The following is a 7,201-nucleotide window of genomic DNA, read 5'->3' as shown; positions in this document are numbered from 1 at the left end:
GTGTTTGAGATCAGCTTTGAACTCAGGTCTTACTGACTTCCGGGCTGCAGCTCTATCCACTGTGCCACCTAGTTGCCCCAAATTTCAAAAATTTTTTAAAATAAATGTTTTACAAGAGGTTTGGCAATTGTTAATGCTGTAAAGTTACCCATACATATAACCTGTAAATAAAAGGCTATTAAATAAAAATAAATAAATAAATAAATAAACAAATATGCAGAATCACACAAAACGAATTCTCTTATTGACCATATCAAAAAATAAGTACCTTATTCTGCATAGTTAGTCTGCCACCTCTCTGACAGGAATGAATGGTATTCTACATCATCAATAACTTACAAACATACTTGGTTGATGTATCAATTAGAGTTCTTTAACTTTTCAAAATTGTTTATTTTTATAACATTTTTATTGTATAAAATAAACTGTTATCCTGATTCTGCTCACTCTAAAAATAAAAAATTAAAAAAAATAAAATAAATGTTTTAATTTTCAAAATATATACATGGATAATTTTTGACATTCACTCTTACAAAACTCTGTGTTCTAATTTTTTCCTTCCCTTCCTCCTACCCTCTCAGTTGTCAAGTGATCCAATATATGTTAAATATATGCAATTCTTCTATACATATTTCCACAATTATAATGCTGCACAAGAAAAATCAGACCAAAAAGGGAAAAAAGTGAGAAAGAAAACAAAACACAAGCAAACAATGAAAAAAGTGAGAATGCTATGTTGTGGTCCACACTCATTTCCCACAGGCCTCTCTCTGGGTGTGGATGGCTCTCTTCATTACTGGACAATTGGAATTGGTTAGAATCATCTCATTGTTGAAGAGAGCCACGTCCATCAGAACTGATCATTATATAATCTTGTTGTTGCCATGTACAATGATCTCCTGACTCTCTGCTCGTTTCACTCAGCATCAGTTCCTATTAGTCTCTCCAGATCTTTCTGAAATCATCCTCCTGATCATTTCTTATAGAACAATAATACTCCATAACATTCATGTACGGTAACCTGTTCAGCCATTCCCCCACTGATGGGCATCCCCTCAGTTTCCATTCCTTGCCACTACACAAAAGGCTGCCACAAACATTTCTGCACACGAGGGTCAAAAGTTTACCTTCTTAAAAATCAGGAGGCTAAGGTAGTTTTATTTTAGTAAGGAGTCATTGAGCACCAATGTATTTTCAGTCAGGCCATTAATTTGTTTTTCCCTCCAGCGTTAACTTCCCTTTCTAAATGCTGCCCAATGGTGATTTCGGTGTATTTTTCATGAATATGAATTTTTCAAAGAACTGACCAAGCCCATTTGATTCCTCAGAAATGTGCAATTTCCCCTCCAGATATGCACCTTATCTATGTTTTATCTCACATGCTTGACGCAGAGAGCAAAACCATCCAAAGAAAAAATTCTAGAAAAAATTCCTTTCAGTCTTTGGAAGAGAAGGGGATGAGGGTGACATCTACTGGGTGCTTTCCCCTTCAGTCCAGGAACTCACTCTGTAACTTTTGGTAACAAGATTTCAACTCTATAAAGAACTGAGTCTAGTCAAAGGAAAATCGGTCTAAAAGTCTGAAATCCTGAGTTCTGGCTCCACCCCTACTACTCTTGTGACACTTAGCAAGTCAATCAGCCTCAGTTTTTTTATCTGTAAAATAGGGTTGATGATGTCTACTTTGCCAGGTGTGTAACAACTTAATTTGACAAAAATTTATTAAGCACCTACTCCATACAAGACATTGGGCAAGAGGTTGGACAGGGGGCTGCTAGTAAATGTTTTACAATCAGCTCTCCAAAGGGGAAATAAGTATGCAGATGCTTTTTTCCCCTTGAGGCAATTGGGGTTAAGTGACTTGCCCAGGGTCACACAGCTAGGAAATGTTAAGTGACTGAGGTCAGATTGGAACTCAGGTCCTCCTCACTTCAGGAGTTGATACATTTTTTAAGTTATTCTGTGCTATTAACATTTTCTCCATTACTTTCTTAAATCCGGACAAATAACCAATAAATAAAGCCTACAGCTGTAGCATGTGTGGATTTCCAAGATGTAAATGCTCTTAGTAAAAATTTATCAATTGGCTCAGAACAGGCTCCAGCACATTACTAATGATGGTGCTACAACAATAGAAAATAACCCCAACAGAGTTTAGAGGACAAATTCTATTAGAGGGGAAATGTGTGTACGTAGATAAGGATCATATAAAGTGGAGTGACTCATGAATTTAGTGAGTTAAGCAGAACTAAGCCAGTCAGCCAGTAAGGATTTAGGAAGCATCAGGCATTGGATAAAAGAAAGCAAAAAATAACTCCTGCCCTCAAAGAGCTTACAATCTAGTGAATTTCTATATATGTATATTATATATAATTGATTACTATGTATAATGATCATAATAATATAATTAGAAAAGCAAACATATAAATGGAAAACAATTACACAATAAATACTGTACAAATATGACAAGACATCTAAATGGCCCAACGGACAGACTACTGGGTCTGCAGTAAAAAAATAAATAAAAACAAAAAAACTGCTCATTTTTCTGAGCATAAATATGGCCTCAACTTCTTACTAGCTGTGTTACTCTGGACAAGTCACTTAATCCTGTTTATTTCAGTTTCCTCATCTACAAAATGGGCTGGAGAAGAAAATGGCAAACCACCAGCCCTGAAGCCAGAGGATCTGAGTTCAAATCTGACCTCAGACACTTAACGCTTCCTAGCTGTGTGACCCTAGGCAAGTCACTTAACCCCAACTGCCTCAGCAAATAAAAAAGAAAGAAAGAAAAAAGAAAATTAAGTAATATGTCCAAGATCACATAGCTAATAAATGGTCAGCAGAACCAGATTAAGCATAAAAGCAATATGGATAAAGCTTCCATATTGGTCAGGTCATGACTGGGAATTGGGTGGGCCATAGAGTAAGGTAATATATCTGTATGTTTGTTTTAGACAGATGGCACAGGTGGAAAAAGAACTAAGCACCAACTTAAATAAGGAGAGACAAGGCTGGATCATCCTTGGGAGAATAAGGGCTGCTTCTGGCCCAAAGCAGGTAATCCAAAAGACAATGGGACGACACAGACTGTGGAGCATCCTCTCTGATAAGTTTGAATCGGGCACCAGGCCCGGAGTCAGGAAGACCTGCATTCAAATGCAGCCACAAACATCAGCTGGGTGATCCTGGGCAAATCGCTTACTCTCCGTTTGGCTCATCAGTAAAATGGGGACTTACCTCGCAGGAGTATTGTGAAGATCAAATGAAATAATATCTGTAAAGCATTTAGTGCAGTGTCTGGCACTTAATAAGCACTATATAAATGTTAGCTATCATTGTTATTATCTGTAAAATGGGAATAATAATAGCACTTGTCTTGCAGGGTTATTGTGAGGATCAAATGAGATAATAATTGTAAAAGCGTTTAGCCCAGCACCAAACAAATGTAGTCTACCATCAAAATCATCATCATTATTTGGACAAAAGAAATTATCTAAAAGGTATCCCCAAGGACAGAGAGTGGTGATGTGCTCAGAGGTAGTAACAGACAGGCCCCAGAGTAGTCTTCTTGTCCTAGGATGATTTAAACAACCAGGGAAAGTCTCCAGTGAGTTGGGCAATGCTTCCCTGGGGATTTATGGACACCATGATCAATGACCCATAATCATACAAGTCCGACACAAGGTCATTGACTTGGGATACAGGGATATAGAGAGCACACGTCACAAGCTCACATTCTCCTTGAAACAGAAGCAAAATACAATCCAAGTGCTTTGCAGAGCGCTAACATCCAGCTGGGACCAATAATGCATCAGAAAATGCATTCAGGTGACACACATTACCTTGTAAGAGGGAAGAGGAAAAGCCATCGTGTCCTCCTTCAATTGATAAAAGCAAGAAGTAATTAACACTTTTAGGAAATGATGTGGGATGCAATATACATCCCTTCCAAAAGAGGGTGCACAACGTTTATGTTTGGGGAAATAAGAGGCCGACAAATCCATGGCTTCCAAAACCACCTCAAAATTGACCAATGCCATTTCCTGTCCCCAAATTATAAACACCATGATATGGTGGAAAGAAAGCTGAATTTGGTCTCAGAGAGCTCCAGGGATGGCTCTGTTGTGAACTCCCCGGGGAGATATTGGCCATGTTACCGACTCTGTGATTGGCTAAGCCCGCTGTTCCTAAAACCTTTGATGTCCCAGGACCCCTTCATTCTCTTTTAGGTGAATTATATAAATAATGTCAGTATTTTAATGACAATCATCTTGACTTCACAGATCCCCCCAAAAATCAGAGGACCATGGACCACACTGGGCAAAGTATTTAATCGGCTCGAGAGAGGACTCTTTTAAAGATGATTGACACAGGATTTGCATAGGAAGGATGTTATTCCATTCATTTGACATTTCCCAAGTGTCTGCAATGATTAAGGACAGCTAAGTGGTACAGCGGATAGAAGACTAAGACTTATAATCAGGAAGACTCATCTTCATGAGTTCAAATGCAGCCACCAACATTCCCGGCTATGTGATCCTGGACAAATCATTTAGCTGTGTTGGCTTTAGTTCCTCATCTGTAAAATGAGCTAGAGAAGGAAATGGCAAACCACTTCACATCTCTGCCAAGAAAACCCCCAAAAGCAGTCACGAAAGAGTCAGAGAGGACTGAACAACATCAAATTGCCTCTTTATTTACTTTTGCTTTCAATTCCCTATTATCCTATTTTACCCTATCCTTTCCCCACCAAAGACCACTCCTCTGGCCAAGAAAACAAGAGCAAAATAAAATTTTGTATTTCTAACTTCTCTCAGTCATGTGCTATTATTGTCCAATCTATCATGCTGCTTTTCTCTTCTTTCCCCCAATATGACTTCTAAAATCTCATTGTTTTGTTGCCCTTGATCATTCCTAATCAATCTCAGGTCATTGTGAATCTCAGTGTTCCTTATATTATTCTTCCATTCATCTTCTGTTACTTCTCTTGCTTCTATCTTTTTATATGTATCCTTTTAGAATCATGATTGGCCAATGAGTTCCCTGTACATTTATTTATAGGAATCTCTTTAGATATCTCCTCCTTTTCCTCCCTATGAGAACTGTTTTTCTTTATGTCTCCAGAATTTCATTTTTGAGAGCTTCCCCTGTCTGTGGGGCTTACTTATACAACTATAATCCATGGGAACTTGCCAATATTTTCTCTGAATTCTTTGAAATCTATTCTCCCAAACCCCATGGGTCAGCTTTTGGCCAACTTTGCTCTCTATTACAAGTCTGAAATAGAGACAGACCTTCCTCTCAAGGTCCATTCCATTTCTGTATCATGAGCTGCTTCCTCCTTGCTATCAAGAGTCTTAAACAAACAGTGGTTTCCTGACTCACTTCCTCTACTTTTTAGAGAATTAATATTTGTTAAATTGAATTTTGAACCATTCTAAAAATCAATGACAGATATAGTTGTCAAAGGCAAAGTTCCTTCCACACTGAGTTGGTTTAACACTTTTTGTTGATAGATTGCAATGCTAGGGATATTTTATTATATCCCAGATTACATCTCAAGTGATTTGTAGACAGTTATTCTTGAGTTGTTTCACTTATGTCTGATTGTGTCTAGGGTTTTCTTGGCAGAGACATTGGAGTGATTTTGTCATTTCCTTCTCCAGGCATTTATAGATAAAGAAACTGAGGTAAACAGAATAAAATGACTTGTTCAGGGTCACATGGCTAAGAAGTATCTGAGGACAGATTTGAGCTCAGGAAGACTCATCTTCCTGATTCCAGACCTGAAATTCATTATTTTGTAGATAGGGATCAGAAAACCTAAGCTGAGTCCCATTTTTGTCACTTACCACCCATGCACCCTAAACTAGTCCCTAAACTCCTTATCTGTAAAACTGAATGAGCTGATCTACAGAAGAGAACATCTGACGTCCCTTTTAGTCCTGAAATTCTGTGTGACATTCTTTTAGATGAGCCTTGTTTCTGTTTGGTGACCTCATCCAGCATATTCTTATTTCCTATCAATCGATGACCAAGCAAGGGGGTCAGGTAGCCATATTTGATTCCTTCTTTTTCACTTGAATATTCAGCCTGAGGCTCATGGTGGTTAAATGCCTTGCTATGGTCCCACAACTAGTAAATGTCATTTTCTTATTGTCAAATCGTCAATGGCCCCCCATTGGCGATTTTAAAAAGTCCAAATTCCTTTACTACTTACCAAGGGCCAAGGTCCCTCAGTAACGTGGTACCAAGTTTGAACGACTATGGAGTAGTGAACAGAGCATTGGACTTCCAGTCACGAAGTCCTGGGTTAGCTTTATGGCCTTGGGAAGCCGTGTAACCTCTGCATCTCATTTTTCTCATCTGTAAAACAAGAGGATAGATGTGATAGCTTCTAAAACTCTAATTTCTAAATTTATCTCCTAGAGATCTCCATTGAGAACTCCCAGTTCTAATCAGATTGTTCCATTCAGTGATCCCCCAAACATAACCTGCTGATTCCTGTCTCTTTGTTTTTGTGAATCTTGGATCTCTAGAAGACATCATGAGTCTGAGGAAAAGAACACTAAGCCTGGGGTTGGGAGATCTGAATTCAAGTCTTGATGACTTCCTTGGGCAAGTCAATGAAAATCTTTGAACTTGCTTCATCATTTAAAAAATTGGTTTGGCAATAATATTTGAATCATCTTTCTTACAGGATTATTAGATAAAAATCACTTTATAAAGTATTATCTACTTAAGAGCCATTATTAAAATGATGTCTACTCCAATTGTATTCAAAACCCAACTCAACCTTCAAGACCATGCTAGTCTTGTGTCTTTCAAGAAGGTTCTTCTGACCCCACCAGACTGTAAAGATCCCTATCTGGACTGTTTGGTTTTGAGCTCTGCATCAATAGTAATCAGTACAATGACTGTGAGAGTAGGTGTTTAATAAATGCTTATTGATTGATAATAGTAGACACTGAATTAATGTTTATTGAACTTGATTTGGAATTGAATTTAGAACTTTTCATCCAGAACTTCTCAAATACAAGTTTGCATTATTTAATTTTAGGTGTGTGTGTGTGTGTGTGTGTGTGTGTGTGTGTGCAGTCTCCCGGAGAGAAGATACTAAAGTTTCATGATCTAGAATTCTTTACAAGATGATTATTTCCTTGCGGGCAGCAATCTAATCTGGTTCTTTGAATCCTTC

This window comes from Sarcophilus harrisii, chromosome 5, assembly GCF_902635505.1.
Source record: "Sarcophilus harrisii chromosome 5, mSarHar1.11, whole genome shotgun sequence".
NCBI classification, from domain to species: domain Eukaryota; kingdom Metazoa; phylum Chordata; class Mammalia; order Dasyuromorphia; family Dasyuridae; genus Sarcophilus; species Sarcophilus harrisii.
Note: the sequence above shows the minus strand (reverse complement) of the source record.